This window comes from Procambarus clarkii, chromosome 28 (genome assembly GCF_040958095.1).
Source record: "Procambarus clarkii isolate CNS0578487 chromosome 28, FALCON_Pclarkii_2.0, whole genome shotgun sequence".
NCBI classification, from domain to species: Eukaryota; Metazoa; Arthropoda; class Malacostraca; order Decapoda; family Cambaridae; genus Procambarus; species Procambarus clarkii.
Window position 1 is genome coordinate 20,591,976 of NC_091177.1, and position 26,556 is coordinate 20,618,531.

Consider the following 26,556-nt stretch of genomic DNA (forward strand, 5'->3'; position numbering starts at 1 on the left):
CGAAACTTCGCTCTATGATTTGAAGTTAAAATCCTCATATATGGTAAAATAGTGACTTTTTTCACGTTTTTCGTGTAGTGTGATTTTACGTAAATATATTCATTTTTACCAATATTTCGATACTATTTCATGTAGTATCACGATACGTGATTTGGCCTTCAAATCTCAGAATTTCGCGTAATATTGCATTTTAAGCAAGTTTTCTTGCATTTTGTGTCGTACGAAAAATCCTCGAATTTAGCAATATTTTGAAGTTTATCATCTCATTTTCCTTTATGGGAATAAACAAAATATCATCGAATTAGGCAATATTTTGCCGTTTTTCCAAGTTTTGTGAATTTTAAGTCTATGGGTATTAATTCAATAAATATACAATACAAATGATGCAAACACATAATTGATTAGAAAATAACCTTAAATACTTCATTTTCAATTAACCATTTGTTTCTCGTTAAAATACTGAGTAGGATATTGAAGAGGGGAGAAATTCGGTTTTTATTGCATATATCGACGTTTCAGCCGGATTAGAGCGGTTTTACGTGCACATCTTCCATCTGTAATATAAACGGAAAATCAGGAACATTTTAGTTAATTCTAATGAAAACACATTGTTTTTTATCATTTGTATTGGAAACAACATTGTCATATGTCTTTTCTTGGATCTAAATAATACGAAACCTCGCTCTATGATTTGAAGTTAAAATCCTCAAATATGGTAAAATAGTGACTTTTTCACGTTAATCATGTAGTTTGATAATACGCAAATATATTAATTTTTACCAATATTTCGATACTATTTCATGTAATATCACGATATGTGATTTGGCCTTCAAATCTCAGAATGTCGCATAATATTGCATTTTAAGCAAGTTTTCTTGCATTTTGTTTCGTACGAAAAATCACCGAATTTAGCAATATTTCGACGTTTATCATCTCTTTTTCCTCTATGTGATTTAAACAAAATATCATCGAATTAGGCAATATTTTGCCGTTTTTCCACGTTTTTTTGAATTTCTAGTTTATGGGTATTAATTCATTATATATACGATAAAAATGATGCAAACACATAATTGATTAGATAATAACCTTAAATACTTCATTTTCAATCAACTATTTGTTTCTCGATAAAATACTGAGTAAGTTATTGAAAAGGGGGGAAGTTCAGATTTTATTGCATATATCGACGTTTCAGCCGGAATAGAGCGGTTTTCGTGTACATCTTCCATCGGTAATATAAACGGAAAATCAGGAACAATTTAGTTAATTCTAATGAAAACACATTAGTTTTTATCATTTGTATTGGAGACAATATTGTCATATGTCTTTTCTTGAATCTATATAATACGAAACCTCGCACTATGATTTGAAGTTAAAATCCTCATATATGGTAAAATAGTGACTTTTTCACGTTTTTCATGTAGTGTGATATTACGCAAATATATTAGTTTTTACCAATATTTCGATACTATTTCATGTAGTATCAGGATATGTGATTTGGCCTTCAAATCTCAGAATGTCGCATAATATTGCATTTCAAGCAAGTTTTCTTGCATTTTGTTTCGTACGAAAAATCACCGAACTTAGCAATATTTCGACGTTTATCATCTCTTTTTCCTTTATGTGATTTAAACAAAATATCATCGAATTTGGCAATATTTTGCCGTTTTTCCTCGTTTTTTTGAATTTTTAGTTTATGGGTATTAATTCATTATATATACGATAAAAATGATGCAAACACATAATTGATTTGATAATAACCTTAAATACTTCATTTTCAATCAACCATTTGTTTTTTGTTAAAATACTGAGTAAGATATTGAAAAGGGGAGAAGTTCTGTTTTTATTGCATATATCGACGTTTCAGTCGCAATAGAGCGGTTTTCGTGTACATCTTCCATCGGTAATTTAAACGGAAAATTAGGAACATTTTAGTTAATTCTAATGAAAACACATTGGTTTTTATCATTTGTATTGGAAACAACATTGTCATATGTCTATTCTTGGATCTAAATAATACGAAACCTCGCTCTATGATTTGAAGTTAAAATCCTCATATATGGTAAAATAGTGACTTTTTCACGTTAATCATGTAGTTTGATATTACGTAAATATATTCATTTTTACCAATATTTCGATACTATTTCATGTAGTATCACGATATGTGATTTGGCCTTCAAATCTCAGAATGTCGCATAATATTGCATTTTAAGCAAGTTTTCTTGCATTTTGTTTCGTACGAAAAATCATCGAATTTAGCAATATTTTGACGTTTATCATCCCCTTTTCCTCTATGTGATTTAAACAAAATATCATCGAATTAGGCAATATTTTGCCGTTTTTCCACGTTTTTTTTAATTTTCCGTTTATGGGTATTAATTCATTATATATACGATAAAAATGATGCAAGCACATAATTGATTAGATAATAACCTTAAATACTTCATTTTCAATCAACTATTTGTTTCTCGTTAAAATACTGAGTAGGATATTGAAGAGGGGAGAAGTTCTGTTTTTATTGCATATATCGACGTTTCAGCCGGATTAGAGCGGTTTTACGTGTACATCTTCCATCTGTAATATAAACGGAAAATCAGGAATATTTTAGTTAATTCTTATGAAAACACATTGTTTTTTATCATTTGTTTTGGAAACAACATTGTCATATGTCTTTTCTTGGATCTAAATAATACAAAACCTCGCTCTATGATTTGAAGTCAAAATCCTCATATATGGTAAAATAGTGACTTTTTCACGTTAATCATGTAGTTTGATATTACGCAAATATATTAATTTTTACCAATATTTCGATACTATTTCATGTAGTATCACGATATGTGATTTGGCCTTCAAATCTCAGAATGTCGCATAATATTGCATTTTAAGCAAGTTTTCTTGCATTTTGTTTCGTACGAAAAATCACCGAATTTAGCAATATTTTGACGTTTAACATCTCCTTTTCCTTTATGTGATTTAAACAAAATATCATCGAATTAGGAAATATTTTGCCGTTTTTCCACGTTTTTGTGAATTTTCAGTCTATGGGTATTAATTCATTATATATACGATAAAAATGATGCAAACACATAATTGATTAGATAATAACCTTATATACTTCATTTTCAATCAACTATTTGTTTCTCGATAAAATACTGAGTAAGTTATTGAAAAGGGGGGAAGTTCTGTTTTATTGCATATATCGACGTTTCAGCCGGAATAGAGCGGTTTTCGTGTACATCTTCCATCGGTAATATAAACGGAAAATCAGGAACAATTTAGTGAATTTTAATGAAAACACATTGGTTTTTATCATTTGTTTTTTAAATAACATTGTCATATGTCTTTTCTTGGATCTAAATAATACGAAACCTCGCACTATGATTTCAAGTTAAAATCCTCATATATGGTAAAATAGTGAATTTTTTCACGTTTTTCATGTAGTGTGATTTTACGCAAATATATTCGTTTTTACCAATATTTCGATACTATTTCATGTAGTATCACGATACGTGATTTGGCCTTCAAATCTCAGAATTTCGCGTAATATTGCATTTTAAGCAAGTTTTCTTGCATTTTGTTTCGTACGAAAAATCACCGAATTTAGCAATATTTTGACGTTTATTATCTCCTTTTCCTCTATGTGATTTAAACAAAATATCATCGAATTAGGCAATATTTTGCCGTTTTTCCACGTTTTTGTGAATTTTCAGTCTATGGGTAAATATGCGATAAAAATGATGCAAACACATAATTGATTAGATAATAACCTTAAATACTTCATTTTCAATCAACTATTTGTTTCTCGTTAAAATACTGAGTAAGATATTGAAAAGGGGAGAAGTTCTGTTTTAATTGCATATATCGACGTTTCTGCCGGAATAGAGCCGTTTTCGTGTACATCTTCCATCGGTAATATAAACGGAAAATCAGGAACATTTTAGTTAATTCTAATGAAAACACATTAGTTTTTATCATTTGTATTGGAGACAACATTGTCATATGTCTTTTCTTGAATCTATATAATACGAAACCTCGCACTATGATTTGAAGTTAAAATCCTCATATATGGTAAAATAGTGACTTTTTCACGTTTTTCATGTAGTGAGATATTACGCAAATATATTAATTTTTACCAATATTTCGATACTATTTCATGTAATATCACGATATGTGATTTGGCCTTCAAATCTCAGAATGTCGCATAATATTGCATTTTAAGCAAGTTTTCTTGCATTTTGTTTCGTACGAAAAATCACCGAATTTAGCAATATTTCGACGTTTATCATCTCTTTTTCCTCTATGTGATTTAAACAAAATATCATCGAATTAGGCAATATTTTGCCGTTTTTCCACGTTTTTTTGAATTTTTAGTTTATGGGTATTAATTCAATATATATACGATAAAAATGATGCAAACACATAATTGATTAGATAATAACCTTAAATACTTTCTTTTCAATCATTTATTTGTTTTTTGTTAAAATACTAAGTAAGATATTGAAAAGGGGAGAAGTTCTGTTTTTATTGCATATATCGACGTTTCAGCCGCAATAGAGCGGTTTTCGTGTACATCTTCCATCGGTAATTTAAACGGAAAATTAGGAACATTTTAGTTAATTCTAATGAAAACACATTGGTTTTTTTCATTTGTATATTTGAACAACATTGTCATATGTCTTTTCTTGGATCTAAATAATTCGAAACCTCGCTCCATGATTTGAAGTTAAAATCCTCAAATATGGTAAAATATTGACTTTTTCACGTTAATCATGTAGTTTGATATTACGCAAATATATTAATTTTTACCAATATTTCGATACTATTTCATGTAGTATCAGGATATGTGATTTGGCCTTCAAATCTCAGAATGTCGCATAATATTGCATTTCAAGCAAGTTTTCTTGCATTTCGTTTCGTACGAAAAATCACCGAACTTAGCAATATTTCGACGTTTATCATCTCTTTTTCCTCTATGTGATTTAAACAAAATATCATCGAATTAGGCAATATTTTGCCGTTTTTCCTCGTTTTTTTGAATTTTTAGTTTATGGGTATTAATTCATTATATATACGATAAAAATGATGCAAACACATAATTGATTTGATAATAACCTTAAATACTTCATTTTCAATCAACCATTTGTTTTTCGTTAAAATACTGAATAAGATATTGAAAAGGGGAGAAGTTCTGTTTTTATTGCATATATCGACGTTTCAGTCGCAATAGAGCGGTTTTCGTGTACATCTTCCATCGGTAATTTAAACGGAAAATTAGGAACATTTTAGTTAATTCTAATGAAAACACATTGGTTTATATCATTTGTATTGGAAACAACATTGTCATATGTCTATTCTTGGATCTAAATAATACGAAACCTCGCTCTATGATTTGAAGTTAAAATCCTCATATATGGTAAAATAGTGACTTTTTCACGTTAATCATGTATTTTGATATTACGTAAATATATTCATTTTTACCAATATTTCGATACTATTTCATGTAGTATCAGGATATGTGATTTGGCCTTCAAATCTCAGAATGTCGCATAATATTGCATTTTAAGCAAGTTTTCTTGCATTTTGTTTCGTACGAAAAATCACCGAATTTAGCAATATTTCGACGTTTATCATCTCTTTTTCCTCTATGTGATTTAAACAAAATATCATCGAATTAGGCAATATTTTGCCGTTTTTCCACGTTTTTTTGAATTTTTAGTTTATGGGTATTAATTCATTATATATACGATAAAAATGATGCAAACACATAATTGATTAGATAATAACCTTAAATACTTCATTTTCAATCAACCATTTGTTTTTCGTTAAAACACTGAGTAAGATATTGAAAAGGGGAGAAGTTCTGTCTTTATTGCATATATCGACGTTTCAGCCGCAATAGAGCGGTTTTCGTGTACATCTTCCATCGGTAATTTAAACGGAAAATTAGGAACATTTTAGTTAATTCCAATGAAAATACATTGGTTTTTATCATTTGTATATTTGGACAACATTGTCATATGTCTTTTCTTGGATCGAAATAATACGAAGCCTCGCTCCATGATTTGAAGTTAAAATCCTCAAATATGTTAAAATAGTGACTTTTTCACGTTAATCATGTAGTTTGATATTACGCAAATATATTAATTTTTACCAATATTTCGATACTATTTCATGTAGTATCACGATATGTGATTTGGCCTTCAAATCTCAGAATGTCGCATAATATTGCATTTTAAGCAAGTTTTCTTGCATTTTGTTTCGTACGAAAAATCACCGAATTTAGCAATATTTTGACGTTTATCATCTCCTTTTCCTTTATGTGATTTAAACAAAATATCATCGAATTAGGCAATATTTTGCCGTTTTTCCACGTTTTTTTGAATTTTTAGTTTATGGGTATTAATTCATTATATATACGATAAAAATGATGCAAACACATAATTGATTAGATAATAGCCTTAAATACTTCATTTTCAATCAACTATTGGTTTTTCGTTGAAATACCGAGTAGGATATTGACGAGGGGAGAAGTTCGGTTTTTATTGCATATATCGACGTTTCAGCCGGAATAGAGCGGTTTTCGTGTACATCTTCCATCGGTAATATAAACGGAAAATCAGGAACATTTTAGTTAATTCTAATGAAAACACATTGGTTTTTATCATTTGTATTGGAAACAACATTGTCATATGTCTATTCTTGGATCTAAATAATACGAAACCTCGCTCTATGATTTGAAGTTAAAATCCTCATATATGGTAAAATAGTGACTTTTTCACGTTAATCGTGTAGTTTGATATTACGTAAATATATTCATTTTTTTCAATATTTCGATACTATTTCATGTAGTATCACGATATGTGATTTGGCCTTCAAATCTCAGAATGTCGCATAATATTGCATTTTAAGCAAGTTTTCTTGCATTTTGTTTCGTACGAAAAATCATCGAATTTAGCAATATTTTTACGTTTATCATCCCCTTTTCCTCTATGTGATTTAAACAAAATATCATCGAATTAGGCAATATTTTGCCGTTTTTCCACGTTTTTTGAATTTTCAGTTTATGGGTATTAATTCATTATATATACGATAAAAATGATGCAAACACATAATTGATTAGAAATTAACCTTAAATACTTCATTTTCAATCAACTATTTGTTTCTCGTTAAAATACTGAGTAGGATATTGAAGAGGGGAGAAGTTCTGTTTTTATTGCATATATCGACGTTTCAGCCGGATTAGAGCGGTTTTACGTGTACATCTTCCATCTGTAATATAAAAGGAAAATCAGGAATATTTTAGTTAATTCTTATGAAAACACATTGTTTTTTATCATTTGTTTTGGAAACAACATTGTCATATGTCTTTTCTTGGATGTAAATAATACAAAACCTCGCTCTATGATTTGAAGTCAAAATCCTCAAATATGGTAAAATAGTGACTTTTTCACGTTAATCATGTAGTTTGATATTACGCAAATATATTAATTTTTACCAATATTTCGATGCTATTTCATGTAGTATCACGATAGGTGATTTGGCCTTCAAATCTCAGAATGTCGCATATTATTGCATTTTAAGCAGGTTTTCTTGCATTTTGTTTCGTACGAAAAATCACCGAATTTAGCAATATTTTGACGTTTATCATCCCCTTTTCCTCTATGTGATTTAAACAAAATATCATCGAATTATGCAATATTTTTCCGTTTTTCAACATTTTTTTGAACTATCAGTTTATGGGTATTAATTCATTATATATACGATAAAAATGATGCAAACACATAATTGATTAGATAATAACCTTAAATACTTCATTTTCAATCAACTATTTGTTTCTCGTTAAAATACTGAGTAAGATATTGAAAAGGGGAGAAGTTCTGTTTTTATTGCATATATCGACATTTCAGCCGGAATAGAGCGGTTTTCGTGTATATCTTCCATCGGTAATATAAACGGAAAATCAGGAACATTTTAGTTAATTCAATTGAAAACACATTGGTTTTTATCATTTGTATTGGAAACATTATTGTCATATGTCTTTTCTTGGATCTAAATAATACGAAACCACGCTCTATGATTTGAAGTTAAAATCCTCAAATAAGGTAAAATAGTGACTTTTTCACGTTAATCATGTAGTTTGATATTACGTAAATATATTCATTTTTACCAATATTTCGATACTATTTCATGTAGTATCGCAATATGTGATTTGGCCTTCAAATCTCAGAATGTCGCATAATATTGCATTTTAAGCAAGTTTTCTTGCATTTTGTTTCGTACGAAAAATCACCGAATTTAGCAATATTTTGACGTTTAACATCTCTTTTTCCTCTATGTGATTTAAACAAAATATCATCGAATTAGGCAATATTTTGCCGTTTTTCCACGTTTTTGTGAATTTTCAGTGTATGGGTATTAATTCAATAAATATACGATAAAAATGATGCAAACACATAATTGATTAGAAATTAACCTTAAATACTTCATTTTCAATCAACCATTTGTTTCTCGTTGAAATACCGAGTAGGATATTGAAGAGGGGAGAAGTTCGGTTTTTATTGCATGAAAATCATGAACATTTTAGTTAATTCTAATGAAAACACATTGGTTTATATCATTTGTATTGGAAACAACATTGTCATATGTCTTTTCTTGGATCTAAATAATTCGAAACCTCGCTCTATGATTTGAAGATAAAATCCTCATATATGGTAAAATAGTGACTTTTTTCACGTTTTTCATGTAGTGTGATTTTACGTAAATATATTCATTTTTTCCAATATTTCGATACTATTTCATGTAGTATCACGATATGTGATTTGGCCTTCAAATCTCAGAATGTCGCATAATATTGCATTTTAAGCAAGCTTTGTTGCATTTTGTTTCGTACGAAAAATCATCGAATTTAGCAATATTTTGACGTTTATCATCCCCTTTTCCTCTATGTGATTTAAAAAAAATATCGAATTAGGCAATATTTTGCTGTTTTTCCACGTTTTTTTTTGAATTTTCAGTTTATAGGTATTAATTCATTATATATACGATAAAAATGATGCAAACACATAATTGATTAGATAATAACCTTAAATACTTCATTTTCAATCAACTATTTGTTTTTCGATAAAATACTGAGTAAGTTATTGAAAAGGGGGGAAGTTCTGTTTTTATTGCATATATCGACGTTTCAGCCGGAATAGAGCGGTTTTCGTGTACATCTTCCATCGGTAATATAAACGGAAAATCAGGAACATTTTAGTTAATTCTAATGAAAACACATTGGTTTCTATCATTTGTATTGGAAACAACATTGTCATATGTCTTTTCTTGGATCTAAATAATCCGAAACCTCGCTCTATGATTTGAAGTTAAAATCCTCATATATGGTAAAATAGTGACTTTTTTCACGTTTTTCATGTAGTGTGATTTTACGTAAATATATTCATTTTTTCCAATATTTCGATACTATTTCATGTAGTATCACGATATGTGATTTGGCCTTCAAATCTCAGAATGTCGCATAATATTGCATTTTAAGCAAGCTTTGTTGCATTTTGTTTCGTACGAAAAATCATCGAATTTAGCAATATTTTGACGTTTATCATCCCCTTTTCCTCTATGTGATTTAAAAAAAATATCGAATTAGGCAATATTTTGCTGTTTTTCCACGTTTTTTTTGAATTTTCAGTTTATAGGTATTAATTCATTATATATACGATAAAAATGATGCAAACACATAATTGATTAGATAATAACCTTAAATACTTCATTTTCAATCAACTATTTGTTTCTCGATAAAATACTGAGTAAGTTATTGAAAAGGGGGGAAGTTCTGTTTTTATTGCATATATCGACGTTTCAGCCGGAATAGAGCGGTTTTCGTGTACATCTTCCATCGGTAATATAAACGGAAAATCAGTAACATTTTAGTTAATTCTAATGAAAACACATTGGTTTCTATCATTTGTATTGGAAACAACATTGTCATATGTCTTTTCTTGGATCTAAATAATCCGAAACCTCGCTCTATGATTTGAAGTTAAAATCCTCATATATGGTAAAATAGTGACTTTTTTCACGTTTTTCATGTAGTGTGATTTTACGTAAATATATTCGTTTTTACCAATATTTCGATACTATTTCATGTAGTATCACGATACGTGATTTGGCCTTCAAATCTCAGAATTTCGCGTAATATTGCATTTTAAGCAAGTTTTCTTGCATTTTGTTTCGTGCGAAAAATCCTCGAATTTAGCCATATTTTGACGTTTATCATCTCTTTTTCCTTTATGGGAATAAACAAAATATCATCGAATTAGGCAATATTTTGCCGTTTTTCCACGTTTTTTTGAATTTCTAGTTTATGGGTATTAATTCTCTATATATACGATAAAAATGATGCAAACACATAATTGATTAGATAATAACTTTAAATACTTCATTTTCAATCAACTATTTGTTTCTCGTTAAAATACTGAGTAAGATATTGAAAAGGGGAGAAGTTCTGTTTTTATTGCATATATCGACGTTTCAGCCGGAATAGAGCGGTTTTCGTGTACATCTTCCATCGGTAATTTAAATGGAAAATCAGTAACATTTTAGTTAATTCTAATGAAAACACATTGGTTTTTATCATTTGTATATTTGAACAACATTGTCATATGTCTTTTTTTGGATCTAAATAATACGAAACCACGCTCCATGATTTGAAGTTAAAATCCTCATATATGGTAAAATAGTGACTTTTTTCATGTAGTGTTATTTTACGTAAATATATTCGTTTTTACGAATATTTCGATACTATTTCATGTAGTATCACGATATGTGATTTGCCCTTTAAATCTCAGAATTTCGCGTAATATTGCATTTTAAGCAAGTTTTCTTGCATTTTGTTTCGTACGAAAAATCACCGAATTTAGCAATATTTCGACGTTTATCATCTCTTTTTCCTCTATGTGATTATTAACAAAATATCATCGAATTAGGCAATATTTTGCCGTTTTTCCACGTTTTTTTGAATTTTTAGTTTATGGGTATTAATTCATTATATATACGATAAAAATGATGCAAACACATAATTGATTAGATAGTAACCTTAAATACTTCATTTTCAATCAACCATTTGTTTTTCGTTAAAACACTGAGTAAGATATTGAAAAGGGGAGAAGTTCTGTTTTTATTGCATATATCGACGTTTCAGCCGCAATAGAGCGGTTTTCGTGTACATCTTCCATCGGTAATTTAAACGGAAAATTAGGAACATTTTAGTTAATTCTAATAAAAACACATTGGTTTTTATCATTTGTATATTTGAACAACATTGTCATATGTCGTTTCTTGGATCGAAATAATACGAAACCTCGCTCCATGATTTGAAGTTAAAATCCTCAAATATGGTAAAATAGTGACTTTTTCACGTTAATCATGTAGTTTGATATTACGCAAATATATTAATTTTTACCAATATTTCGATACTGTTTCATGTAGTATCACGATATGTGATTTGGCCTTCAAATCTCAGAATGTCGCATAATATTGCATTTTAAGCAAGTTTTCTTGCATTTTGTTTCGTACGAAAAATCACCGAATTTAGCAATATTTTGACGTTTATCATCTCCTTTTCCTTTATGTGATTTAAACAAAATATCATCGAATTAGGCAATATTTTGCCGTTTTTCCACGTTTTTTTGAATTTTTAGTTTATGGGTATTAATTCATTATATATACGATAAAAATGATGCAAACACATAATTGATTAGATAATAACCTTAAATACTTCATTTTCAATCAACTATTTGTTTTTCGTTGAAATACCGAGTAGGATATTGAAGAGGGGAGAAGTTCGGTTTTTATTGCATATATCGACGTTTCAGCCGGAATAGAGCGGTTTTCGTGTACATCTTACATCGGTAATATAAACGGAAAATCAGGAACATTTTAGTTAATTCTAATGAAAACACATTGGTTTTTATCATTTGTATTGGAAACAACATTGTCATATGTATATTCTTGGATCTAAATAATACGAAACCTCGCTCTATGATTTGAAGTTAAAATCCTCATATATGGTAAAATAGTGACTTTTTCACGTTAATCGTGTAGTTTGATATTACGTAAATATATTCATTTTTACCAATAATTCGATACTATTTCATGTAGTATCACGATATGTGATTTGGCCTTCAAATCTCAGAATGTCGCATAATATTGCATTTTAAGCAAGTTTTCTTGCATTTTGTTTCGTACGAAAAATCATCGAATTTAGCAATATTTTGACGTTTATCATCCCCTTTTCCTCTATGGGATTTAAACAAAATATCATCGAATTAGGCAATATTTTGCCGTTTTTCCACGTTTTTTGAATTTTCAGTTTATGGGTATTAATTCATTATATATACGATAAAAATGATGCAAACACATAATTGATTAGAAATTAACCTTAAAAACTTCATTTTCAATCAACTATTTGTTTCTCGTTAAAATACTGAGTAGGATATTGAAGAGGGGAGAAGTTCGGTTTTTATTGCATATATCGACGTTTCAGCCGGATTAGAGCGGTTTTACGTGTACATCTTCCATCTGTAATATAAACGGAAAATCAGGAATATTTTAGTTAATTCTTATGAAAACACATTGTTTTTTATCATTTGTTTTGGAAACAACATTGTCATATGTCTTTTCTTGGATGTAAATAATACAAAACCTCGCTCTATGATTTGAAGTCAAAATCCTCAAATATGGTAAAATAGTGACTTTTTCACGTTAATCATGTAGTTTGATATTACGCAAATATATTAATTTTTACCAATATTTCGATGCTATTTCATGTAGTATCACGATAGGTGATTTGGCCTTCAAATCTCAGAATGTCGCATAATATTGCATTTTAAGCAAGTTTTCTTGCATTTTGTTTCGTACGAAAAATCACCGAATTTAGCAATATTTTGACGTTTATCATCTCCTTTTCCTTTATGTGATTTAAACAAAATATCATCGAATTAGGCAATATTTTGCCGTTTTTCCACGTTTTTTTGAATTTTTAGTTTATGGGTATTAATTCATTATATATACGATAAAAATGATGCAAACACATAATTGATTAGATAATAACCTTAAATACTTCATTTTCAATCAACTATTTGTTTTTCGTTGAAATACCGAGTAGGATATTGAAGAGGGGAGAAGTTCGGTTTTTATTGCATATATCGACGTTTCAGCCGGAATAGAGGGGTTTTCGTGTACATCTTCCATCGGTAATATAAACGGAAAATCAGGAACATTTTAGTTAATTCTAATGAAAACACATTGGTTTCTATCATTTGTATTGGAAACAACATTGTCATATGTCTTTTCTTGGATCTAAATAATCCGAAACCTCGCTCTATGATTTGAAGTTAAAGTCCTCATATATGGTAAAATTGTGACTTTTTTCACGTTTTTCATGTAGTGTGATTTTACGTAAATATATTCGTTTTTACCAATATTTCGATACTATTTCATGTAGTATCACGATACGTGATTTGGCCTTCAAATCTCAGAATTTCGCGTAATATTGCATTTTAAGCAAGTTTTCTTGCATTTTGTTTCGTGCGAAAAATCCTCGAATTGAGCCATATTTTGACGTTTATCATCTCTTTTTCCTTTGTGGGAATAAACAAAATATCATCGAATTAGGCAATATTTTGCCGTTTTTCCACGTTTTTTTGAATTTCTAGTTTATGGGTATTAATTCTCTATATATACGATAAAAATGATGCAAACACATAATTGATTAGATAATAACTTTAAATACTTCATTTTCAATCAACTATTTGTTTCTCGTTAAAATACTGAGTAAGATATTGAAAAGGGGAGAAGTTCTGTTTTTATTGCATATATCGACGTTTCAGCCGGAATAGAGCGGTTTTCGTGTACATCTTCCATCGGTAATTTAAATGGAAAATCAGTAACATTTTAGTTAATTCTAATGAAAACACATTGGTTTTTATCATTTGTATATTTGAACAACATTGTCATATGTCTTTTTTTGGATCTAAATAATACGAAACCACGCTCCATGATTTGAAGTTAAAATCCTCATATATGGTAAAATAGTGACTTTTTTCATGTAGTGTTATTTTACGTAAATATATTCGTTTTTACGAATATTTCGATACTATTTCATGTAGTATCACGATATGTGATTTGCCCTTTAAATCTCAGAATTTCGCGTAATATTGCATTTTAAGCAAGTTTTCTTGCATTTTGTTTCGTACGAAAAATCACCGAATTTAGCAATATTTCGACGTTTATCATCTCTTTTTCCTCTATGTGATTATTAACAAAATATCATCGAATTAGGCAATATTTTGCCGTTTTTCCACGTTTTTTTGAATTTTTAGTTTATGGGTATTAATTCATTATATATACGATAAAAATGATGCAAACACATAATTGATTAGATAGTAACCTTAAATACTTCATTTTCAATCAACCATTTGTTTTTCGTTAAAACACTGAGTAAGATATTGAAAAGGGGAGAAGTTCTGTTTTTATTGCATATATCGACGTTTCAGCCGCAATAGAGCGGTTTTCGTGTACATCTTCCATCGGTAATTTAAACGGAAAATTAGGAACATTTTAGTTAATTCTAATAAAAACACATTGGTTTTTATCATTTGTATATTTGAACAACATTGTCATATGTCTTTTCTTGGATCGAAATAATACGAAACCTCGCTCCATGATTTGAAGTTAAAATCCTCAAATATGGTAAAATAGTGACTTTTTCACGTTAATCATGTAGTTTGATATTACGCAAATATATTAATTTTTACCAATATTTCGATACTGTTTCATGTAGTATCACGATATGTGATTTGGCCTTCAAATCTCAGAATGTCGCATAATATTGCATTTTAAGCAAGTTTTCTTGCATTTTGTTTCGTACGAAAAATCACCGAATTTAGCAATATTTTGACGTTTATCATCTCCTTTTCCTTTATGTGATTTAAACAAAATATCATCGAATTAGGCAATATTTTGCCGTTTTTCCACGTTTTTTTGAATTTTTAGTTTATGGGTATTAATTCATTATATATACGATAAAAATGATGCAAACACATAATTGATTAGATAATAACCTTAAATACTTCATTTTCAATCAACTATTTGTTTTTCGTTGAAATACCGAGTAGGATATTGAAGAGGGGAGAAGTTCGGTTTTTATTGCATATATCGACGTTTCAGCCGGAATAGAGCGGTTTTCGTGTACATCTTACATCGGTAATATAAACGGAAAATCAGGAACATTTTAGTTAATTCTAATGAAAACACATTGGTTTTTATCATTTGTATTGGAAACAACATTGTCATATGTATATTCTTGGATCTAAATAATACGAAACCTCGCTCTATGATTTGAAGTTAAAATCCTCATATATGGTAAAATAGTGACTTTTTCACGTTAATCGTGTAGTTTGATATTACGTAAATATATTCATTTTTACCAATAATTCGATACTATTTCATGTAGTATCACGATATGTGATTTGGCCTTCAAATCTCAGAATGTCGCATAATATTGCATTTTAAGCAAGTTTTCTTGCATTTTGTTTCGTACGAAAAATCATCGAATTTAGCAATATTTTGACGTTTATCATCCCCTTTTCCTCTATGGGATTTAAACAAAATATCATCGAATTAGGCAATATTTTGCCGTTTTTCCACGTTTTTTGAATTTTCAGTTTATGGGTATTAATTCATTATATATACGATAAAAATGATGCAAACACATAATTGATTAGAAATTAACCTTAAAAACTTCATTTTCAATCAACTATTTGTTTCTCGTTAAAATACTGAGTAGGATATTGAAGAGGGGAGAAGTTCGGTTTTTATTGCATATATCGACGTTTCAGCCGGATTAGAGCGGTTTTACGTGTACATCTTCCATCTGTAATATAAACGGAAAATCAGGAATATTTTAGTTAATTCTTATGAAAACACATTGTTTTTTATCATTTGTTTTGGAAACAACATTGTCATATGTCTTTTCTTGGATGTAAATAATACAAAACCTCGCTCTATGATTTGAAGTCAAAATCCTCAAATATGGTAAAATAGTGACTTTTTCACGTTAATCATGTAGTTTGATATTACGCAAATATATTAATTTTTACCAATATTTCGATGCTATTTCATGTAGTATCACGATAGGTGATTTGGCCTTCAAATCTCAGAATGTCGCATAATATTGCATTTTAAGCAAGTTTTCTTGCATTTTGTTTCGTACGAAAAATCACCGAATTTAGCAATATTTTGACGTTTATCATCTCCTTTTCCTTTATGTGATTTAAACAAAATATCATCGAATTAGGCAATATTTTGCCGTTTTTCCACGTTTTTTTGAATTTTTAGTTTATGGGTATTAATTCATTATATATACGATAAAAATGATGCAAACACATAATTGATTAGATAATAACCTTAAATACTTCATTTTCAATCAACTATTTGTTTTTCGTTGAAATACCGAGTAGGATATTGAAGAGGGGAGAAGTTCGGTTTTTATTGCATATATCGACGTTTCAGCCGGAATAGAGGGGTTTTCGTGTACATCTTCCATCGGTAATATAAACGGAAAATCAGGAACATTTTAGTTAATTCTAATGAAAACACATTGGTTTCTATCATTTGTATTGGAAACAACATTGTCATATGTCTTTTCTTGGATCTAAATAATCCGAAACCTCGCTCTATGATTTGAAGTTAAAGTCCTCATATATGGTAAAATAGTGACTTTTTTCACGTTTTTCATGTAGTGTGATTTTACGTAAATATATTCGTTTTTACCAATATTTCGATACTATTTCATGTAGTATCACGATACGTGATTTGGCCTTCAAATCTCAGAATTTCGCGTAATATTGCATTTTAAGCAAGTTTTCTTGCATTTTGTTTCGTGCGAAAAATCCTCGAATTGAGCCATATTTTGACGTTTATCATCTCTTTTTCCTTTATGGGAATAAACAAAATATCATCGAATTAGGCAATATTTTGCCGTTTTTCCACGTTTTTTTGAATTTCTAGTTTATGGGTATTAATTCTCTATATATACGATAAAAATGATGCAAACACATAATTGATTAGATAATAACTTTAAATACTTCATTTTCAATCAACTATTTGTTTCTCGTTAAAATACTGAGTAAGATATTGAAAAGGGGAGAAGTTCTGTTTTTATTGCATATATCGACGTTTCAGCCGGAATAGAGCGGTTTTCGTGTACATCTTCCATCGGTAATTTAAATGGAAAATCAGTAACATTTTAGTTAATTCTAATGAAAACACATTGGTTTTTATCATTTGTATATTTGAACAACATTGTCATATGTCTTTTTTTGGATCTAAATAATACGAAACCACGCTCCATGATTTGAAGTTAAAATCCTCATATATGGTAAAATAGTGACTTTTTTCATGTAGTGTTATTTTACGTAAATATATTCGTTTTTACGAATATTTCGATACTATTTCATGTAGTATCACGATATGTGATTTGCCCTTTAAATCTCAGAATTTCGCGTAATATTGCATTTTAAGCAAGTTTTCTTGCATTTTGTTTCGTACGAAAAATCACCGAATTTAGCAATATTTCGACGTTTATCATCTCTTTTTCCTCTATGTGATTATTAACAAAATATCATCGAATTAGGCAATATTTTGCCGTTTTTCCACGTTTTTTTGAATTTTTAGTTTATGGGTATTAATTCATTATATATACGATAAAAATGATGCAAACACATAATTGATTAGATAGTAACCTTAAATACTTCATTTTCAATCAACCATTTGTTTTTCGTTAAAACACTGAGTAAGATATTGAAAAGGGGAGAAGTTCTGTTTTTATTGCATATATCGACGTTTCAGCCGCAATAGAGCGGTTTTCGTGTACATCTTCCATCGGTAATTTAAACGGAAAATTAGGAACATTTTAGTTAATTCTAATAAAAACACATTGGTTTTTATCATTTGTATATTTGAACAACATTGTCATATGTCTTTTCTTGGATCGAAATAATACGAAACCTCGCTCCATGATTTGAAGTTAAAATCCTCAAATATGGTAAAATAGTGACTTTTTCACGTTAATCATGTAGTTTGATATTACGCAAATATATTAATTTTTACCAATATTTCGATACTGTTTCATGTAGTATCACGATATGTGATTTGGCCTTCAAATCTCAGAATGTCGCATAATATTGCATTTTAAGCAAGTTTTCTTGCATTTTGTTTCGTACGAAAAATCACCGAATTTAGCAATATTTTGACGTTTATCATCTCCTTTTCCTTTATGTGATTTAAACAAAATATCATCGAATTAGGCAATATTTTGCCGTTTTTCCACGTTTTTTTGAATTTTTAGTTTATGGGTATTAATTCATTATATATACGATAAAAATGATGCAAACACATAATTGATTAGATAATAACCTTAAATACTTCATTTTCAATCAACTATTTGTTTTTCGTTGAAATACCGAGTAGGATATTGAAGAGGGGAGAAGTTCGGTTTTTATTGCATATATCGACGTTTCAGCCGGAATAGAGCGGTTTTCGTGTACATCTTACATCGGTAATATAAACGGAAAATCAGGAACATTTTAGTTAATTCTAATGAAAACACATTGGTTTTTATCATTTGTATTGGAAACAACATTGTCATATGTATATTCTTGGATCTAAATAATACGAAACCTCGCTCTATGATTTGAAGTTAAAATCCTCATATATGGTAAAATAGTGACTTTTTCACGTTAATCGTGTAGTTTGATATTACGTAAATATATTCATTTTTACCAATAATTCGATACTATTTCATGTAGTATCACGATATGTGATTTGGCCTTCAAATCTCAGAATGTCGCATAATATTGCATTTTAAGCAAGTTTTCTTGCATTTTGTTTCGTACGAAAAATCATCGAATTTAGCAATATTTTGACGTTTATCATCCCCTTTTCCTCTATGGGATTTAAACAAAATATCATCGAATTAGGCAATATTTTGCCGTTTTTCCACGTTTTTTGAATTTTCAGTTTATGGGTATTAATTCATTATATATACGATAAAAATGATGCAAACACATAATTGATTAGAAATTAACCTTAAAAACTTCATTTTCAATCAACTATTTGTTTCTCGTTAAAATACTGAGTAGGATATTGAAGAGGGGAGAAGTTCGGTTTTTATTGCATATATCGACGTTTCAGCCGGATTAGAGCGGTTTTACGTGTACATCTTCCATCTGTAATATAAACGGAAAATCAGGAATATTTTAGTTAATTCTTATGAAAACACATTGTTTTTTATCATTTGTTTTGGAAACAACATTGTCATATGTCTTTTCTTGGATGTAAATAATACAAAACCTCGCTCTATGATTTGAAGTCAAAATCCTCAAATATGGTAAAATAGTGACTTTTTCACGTTAATCATGTAGTTTGATATTACGCAAATATATTAATTTTTACCAATATTTCGATGCTATTTCATGTAGTATCACGATAGGTGATTTGGCCTTCAAATCTCAGAATGTCGCATAATATTGCATTTTAAGCAAGTTTTCTTGCATTTTGTTTCGTACGAAAAATCACCGAATTTAGCAATATTTTGACGTTTATCATCTCCTTTTCCTTAATGTGATTTAAACAAAATATCATCGAATTAGGCAATATTTTGCCGTTTTTCCACGTTTTTTTGAATTTTTAGTTTATGGGTATTAATTCATTATATATACGATAAAAATGATGCAAACACATAATTGATTAGATAATAACCTTAAATACTTCATTTTCAATCAACTATTTGTTTTTCGTTGAAATACCGAGTAGGATATTGAAGAGGGGAGAAGTTCGGTTTTTATTGCATATATCGACGTTTCAGCCGGAATAGAGGGGTTTTCGTGTACATCTTCCATCGGTAATATAAACGGAAAATCAGGAACATTTTAGTTAATTCTAATGAAAACACATTGGTTTTTATCATTTGTATTGGAAACAACATTGTCATATGTCTATTCTTGGATCTAAATAATACGAAACCTCGCTCTATGATTTGAAGTTAAAATCCTCATATATGGTAAAATAGTGACTTTTTCACGTTAATCGTGTAGTTTGATATTACGTAAATATATTCATTTTTACCAATATTTCGATACTATTTCATGTAGTATCACGATATGTGATTTGGCCTTCAAATCTCAGAATGTCGCATAATATTGCATTTTAAGCAAGTTTTCTTGCATTTTGTTTCCTACGAAAAATCATCGAATTTAGCAATATTTTGACGTTTATCATCCCCTTTTCCTCTATGTGATTTAAACAAAATATCATCGAATTAGGCAATATTTTGCCGTTTTTCCACGTTTTTTGAATTTTCAGTTTATGGGTATTAATTCATTATATATACGATAAAAATGATGCAAACACATAATTGATTAGAAATTAACCTTAAAAACTTCATTTTCAATCAACTATTTGTTTCTCGATAAAATACTGAGTAAGTTATTGAAAAGGGGGGAAGTTCTGTTTTTATTGCATATATCGACGTTTCAGCCGGAATAGAGCGGTTTTCGTGTACATCTTCCATCAGTAATATAAACGGAAAATCAGGAACATTTTAGTTAATTCTAATGAAAACACATTGGTTTCTATCATTTGTATTGGAAACAACATTGTCATATGTCTTTTCTTGGATCTAAATAATCCGAAACCTCGCTCTATGATTTGAAGTTAAAATCCTCATATATGGTAAAATAGTGACTTTTTTCACGTTTTTCATGTAGTGTGATTTTACGTAAATATATTCGTTTTTACCAATATTTCGATACTATTTCATGTAGTATCACGATACGTGATTTGGCCTTCAAATCTCAGAATTTCGCGTAATATTGCATTTTAAGCAAGTTTTCTTGCATTTTGTTTCGTGCGAAAAATCCTCGAATTTAGCCATATTTTGACGTTTATCATCTCTTTTTCCTTTATGGGAATAAACAAAATATCATCGAATTAGGCAATATTTTGCCGTTTTTCCACGTTTTTTTGAATTTCTAGTTTATGGGTATTAATTCTCTATATATACGATAAAAATGATGCAAACACATAATTGATTAGATAATAACTTTAAATACTTCATTTTCAATCAACTATTTGTTTCTCGTTAAAATACTGAGTAAGATATTGAAAAGGGGAGAAGTTCTGTTTTTATTGCATATATCGACGTTTCAGCCGGAATAGAGCGGTTTTCGTGTACATCTTCCATCGGTAATTTAAACGGAAAATCAGTAACATTTTAGTTAAATCTAATGAAAACACATTGGTTTTTATCATTTGTATATTTGAACAACATTGTCATATGTCTTTTTTTGGATCTAAATAATACGAAACCACGCTCCATGATTTGAAGTTAAAATCCTCATATATGGTAAAATAGTGACTTTTTTCATGTAGTGTTATTTTACGTAAATATATTCGTTTTTACGAATATTTCGATACTATTTCATGTAGTATCACGATATGTGATTTGCCCTTTAAATCTCAGAATTTCGCGTAATATTGCATTTTAAGCAAGTTTTCTTGCATTTTGTTTCGTACGAAAAATCACCGAATTTAGCAATATTTCGACGTTTATCATCTCTTTTTCCTCTATGTGATTTAAACAAAATATCATCGAATTAGGCAATATTTTGCCGTTTTTCCACGTTTTTTTGAATTTTTAGTTTATGGGTATTAATTCATTATATATACGATAAAAATGATGCAAACACGTAATTGATTAGATAATAACCTTAAATACTTCATTTTCAATCAACCATTTGTTTTTCGATAAAACACTGAGTAAGATATTGAAAAGGGGAGAAGTTCTGTTTTTATTGCATATATCGACGTTTCAGCCGCAATAGAGCGGTTTTCGTGTACATCTTCCATCGGTAATTTAAACGGAAAATTAGGAACATTTTAGTTAATTCTAATGAAAACACATTGGTTTTTATCATTTGTATATTTGAACAACATTGTCATATGTCTTTTCTTGGATCGAAATAATACGAAACCTCGCTCCATGATTTGAAGTTAAAATCCTCAAATATGGTAAAATAGTGACTTTTTCACGTTAATCATGTAGTTTGATATTACGCAAATATATTAATTTTTACCAATATTTCGATACTATTTCATGTAGTATCACGATATGTGATTTGGCCTTCAAATCTCAGAATGTCGCATAATATTGCATTTTAAGCAAGTTTTCTTGCATTTTGTTTCGTACGAAAAATCACCGAATTTAGCAATATTTTGACGTTTATCATCTCCTTTTCCTTTTTGTGATTTAAACAAAATATCATCGAATTAGGCAATATTTTGCCGTTTTTCCACGTTTTTTTGAATTTTTAGTTTATGGGTATTAATTCATTATATATACGATAAAAATGATGCAAACACATAATTGATTAGAAATTAACCTTAAATACTTCATTTTCAATCAACTATTTGTTTCTCGTTAAAATACTGAGTAGGATATTGAAGAGGGGAGAAGTTCTGTTTTTATTGCATATATCGACGTTTCAGCCGGATTAGAGCGGTTTTACGTGTACATCTTCCATCTGTAATATAAACGGAAAATCAGGAATATTTTAGTTAATTCTTATGAAAACACATTGTTTTTTATCATTTGTTTTGGAAACAACATTGTCATATGTCTTTTCTTGGATGCAAATAATACAAAACCTCGCTCTATGATTTGAAGTCAAAATCCTCAAATATGGTAAAATAGTGACTTTTTCACGTTAATCATGTAGTTTGATATTACGCAAATATATTAATTTTTACCAATATTTCGATGCTATTTCATGTAGTATCATGATAGGTGATTTGGCCTTCAAATCTCAGAATGTCGCATATTATTGCATTTTAAGCAAGTTTTCTTGCATTTTGTTTCGTACGAAAAATCACCGAATTTAGCAATATTTTGACGTTTATCATCCCCTTTTCCTCTATGTGATTTAAACAAAATATCATCGAATTATGCAATATTTTCCGTTTTTCCACATTTTTTTGAACTATCAGTTTATGGGTATTAATTCATTATATATACGATAAAAATGATGCAAACACATAATTGATTAGATAATAACCTTAAATACTTCATTTTCAATCAACTATTTGTTTCTCGATAAAATACTGAGTAAGTTATTGAAAAGGGGGGAAGTTCTGTTTTTATTGCATATATCGACGTTTCAGCCGGAATAGAGCGGTTTTCGTGTACATCTTCCATCAGTAATATAAACGGAAAATCAGGAACATTTTAGTTAATTCTAATGAAAACACATTGGTTTCTATCATTTGTATTGGAAACAACATTGTCATATGTCTTTTCTTGGATCTAAATAATCCGAAACCTCGCTCTATGATTTGAAGTTAAAATCCTCATATATGGTAAAATAGTGACTTTTTTCACGTTTTTCATGTAGTGTGATTTTACGTAAATATATTCGTTTTTACCAATATTTCGATACTATTTCATGTAGTATCACGATACGTGATTTGGCCTTCAAATCTCAGAATTTCGCGTAATATTGCATTTTAAGCAAGTTTTCTTGCATTTTGTTTCGTGCGAAAAATCCTCGAATTTAGCCATATTTTGACGTTTATCATCTCTTTTTCCTTTATGGGAATAAACAAAATATCATCGAATTAGGCAATATTTTGCCGTTTTTCCACGTTTTTTTGAATTTCTAGTTTATGGGTATTAATTCTCTATATATACGATAAAAATGATGCAAACACATAATTGATTAGATAATAACTTTAAATACTTCATTTTCAATCAACTATTTGTTTCTCGTTAAAATACTGAGTAAGATATTGAAAAGGGGAGAAGTTCTGTTTTTATTGCATATATCGACGTTTCAGCCGGAATAGAGCGGTTTTCGTGTACATCTTCCATCGGTAATTTAAACGGAAAATCAGTAACATTTTAGTTAAATCTAATGAAAACACATTGGTTTTTATCATTTGTATATTTGAACAACATTGTCATATGTCTTTTTTTGGATCTAAATAATACGAAACCACGCTCCATGATTTGAAGTTAAAATCCTCATATATGGTAAAATAGTGACTTTTTTCATGTAGTGTTATTTTACGTAAATATATTCGTTTTTACGAATATTTCGATACTATTTCATGTAGTATCACGATATGTGATTTGCCCTTTAAATCTCAGAATTTCGCGTAATATTGCATTTTAAGCAAGTTTTCTTGCATTTTGTTTCGTACGAAAAATCACCGAATTTAGCAATATTTCGACGTTTATCATCTCTTTTTCCTCTATGTGATTTAAACAAAATATCATCGAATTAGGCAATATTTTGCCGTTTTTCCACGTTTTTTTGAATTTTTAGTTTATGGGTATTAATTCATTATATATACGATAAAAATGATGCAAACACGTAATTGATTAGATAATAACCTTAAATACTTCATTTTCAATCAACCATTTGTTTTTCGATAAAACACTGAGTAAGATATTGAAAAGGGGAGAAGTTCTGTTTTTATTGCATATATCGACGTTTCAGCCGCAATAGAGCGGTTTTCGTGTACATCTTCCATCGGTAATTTAAACGGAAAATTAGGAACATTTTAGTTAATTCTAATGAAAACACATTGGTTTTTATCATTTGTATATTTGAACAACATTGTCATATGTCTTTTCTTGGATCGAAATAATACGAAACCTCGCTCCATGATTTGAAGTTAAAATCCTCAAATATGGTAAAATAGTGACTTTTTCACGTTAATCATGTAGTTTGATATTACGCAAATATATTAATTTTTACCAATATTTCGATACTATTTCATGTAGTATCACGATATGTGATTTGGCCTTCAAATCTCAGAATGTCGCATAATATTGCATTTTAAGCAAGTTTTCTTGCATTTTGTTTCGTACGAAAAATCACCGAATTTAGCAATATTTTGACGTTTATCATCTCCTTTTCCTTTTTGTGATTTAAACAAAATATCATCGAATTAGGCAATATTTTGCCGTTTTTCCACGTTTTTTTGAATTTTTAGTTTATGGGTATTAATTCATTATATATACGATAAAAATGATGCAAACACATAATTGATTAGAAATTAACCTTAAATACTTCATTTTCAATCAACTATTTGTTTCTCGTTAAAATACTGAGTAGGATATTGAAGAGGGGAGAAGTTCTGTTTTTATTGCATATATCGACGTTTCAGCCGGATTAGAGCGGTTTTACGTGTACATCTTCCATCTGTAATATAAACGGAAAATCAGGAATATTTTAGTTAATTCTTATGAAAACACATTGTTTTTTATCATTTGTTTTGGAAACAACATTGTCATATGTCTTTTCTTGGATGTAAATAATACAAAACCTCGCTCTATGATTTGAAGTCAAAATCCTCAAATATGGTAAAATAGTGACTTTTTCACGTTAATCATGTAGTTTGATATTACGCAAATATATTAATTTTTACCAATATTTCGATGCTATTTCATGTAGTATCACGATAGGTGATTTGGCCTTCAAATCTCAGAATGTCGCATATTATTGCATTTTAAGCAAGTTTTCTTGCATTTTGTTTCGTACGAAAAATCACCGAATTTAGCAATATTTTGACGTTTATCATCCCCTTTTCCTCTATGTGATTTAAACAAAATATCATCGAATTATGCAATATTTTTCCGTTTTTCCACATTTTTTTGAACTATCAGTTTATGGGTATTAATTCATTATATATACGATAAAAATGATGCAAACACATAATTGATTAGATAATAACCTTAAATACTTCATTTTCAATCAACTATTTGTTTCTCGTTAAAATACTGAGTAAGATATTGAAAAGGGGAGAAGTTCTGTTTTTATTGCATATATCGACATTTCAGCCGGAATAGAGCGGTTTTCGTGTATATCTTCCATCGGTAATATAAACGGAAAATCAGGAACAGTTTAGTTAATTCAATTGAAAACACATTGGTTTTTATCATTTGTATTGGAAACATTATTGTCATATGTCTTTTCTTGGATCTAAATAATACGAAACCACGCTCTATGATTTGAAGTTAAAATCCTCAAATAAGGTAAAATAGTGACTTTTTCACGTTAATCATGTAGTTTGATATTACGTAAATATATTCATTTTTACCAATATTTCGATACTATTTCATGTAGTATCACAATATGTGATTTGGCCTTCAAATCTCAGAATGTCGCATAATATTGCATTTTAAGCAAGTTTTCTTGCATTTTGTTTCGTACGAAAAATCACCGAATTTAGCAATATTTTGACGTTTAACATCTCTTTTTCCTCTATGTGATTTAAACAAAATATCATCGAATTAGGCAATATTTTGCCGTTTTTCCACGTTTTTGTGAATTTTCAGTGTATGGGTATTAATTCAATAAATATACGATAAAAATGATGCAAACACATAATTGATTAGAAATTAACCTTAAATACTTAATTTTCAATCAACCATTTGTT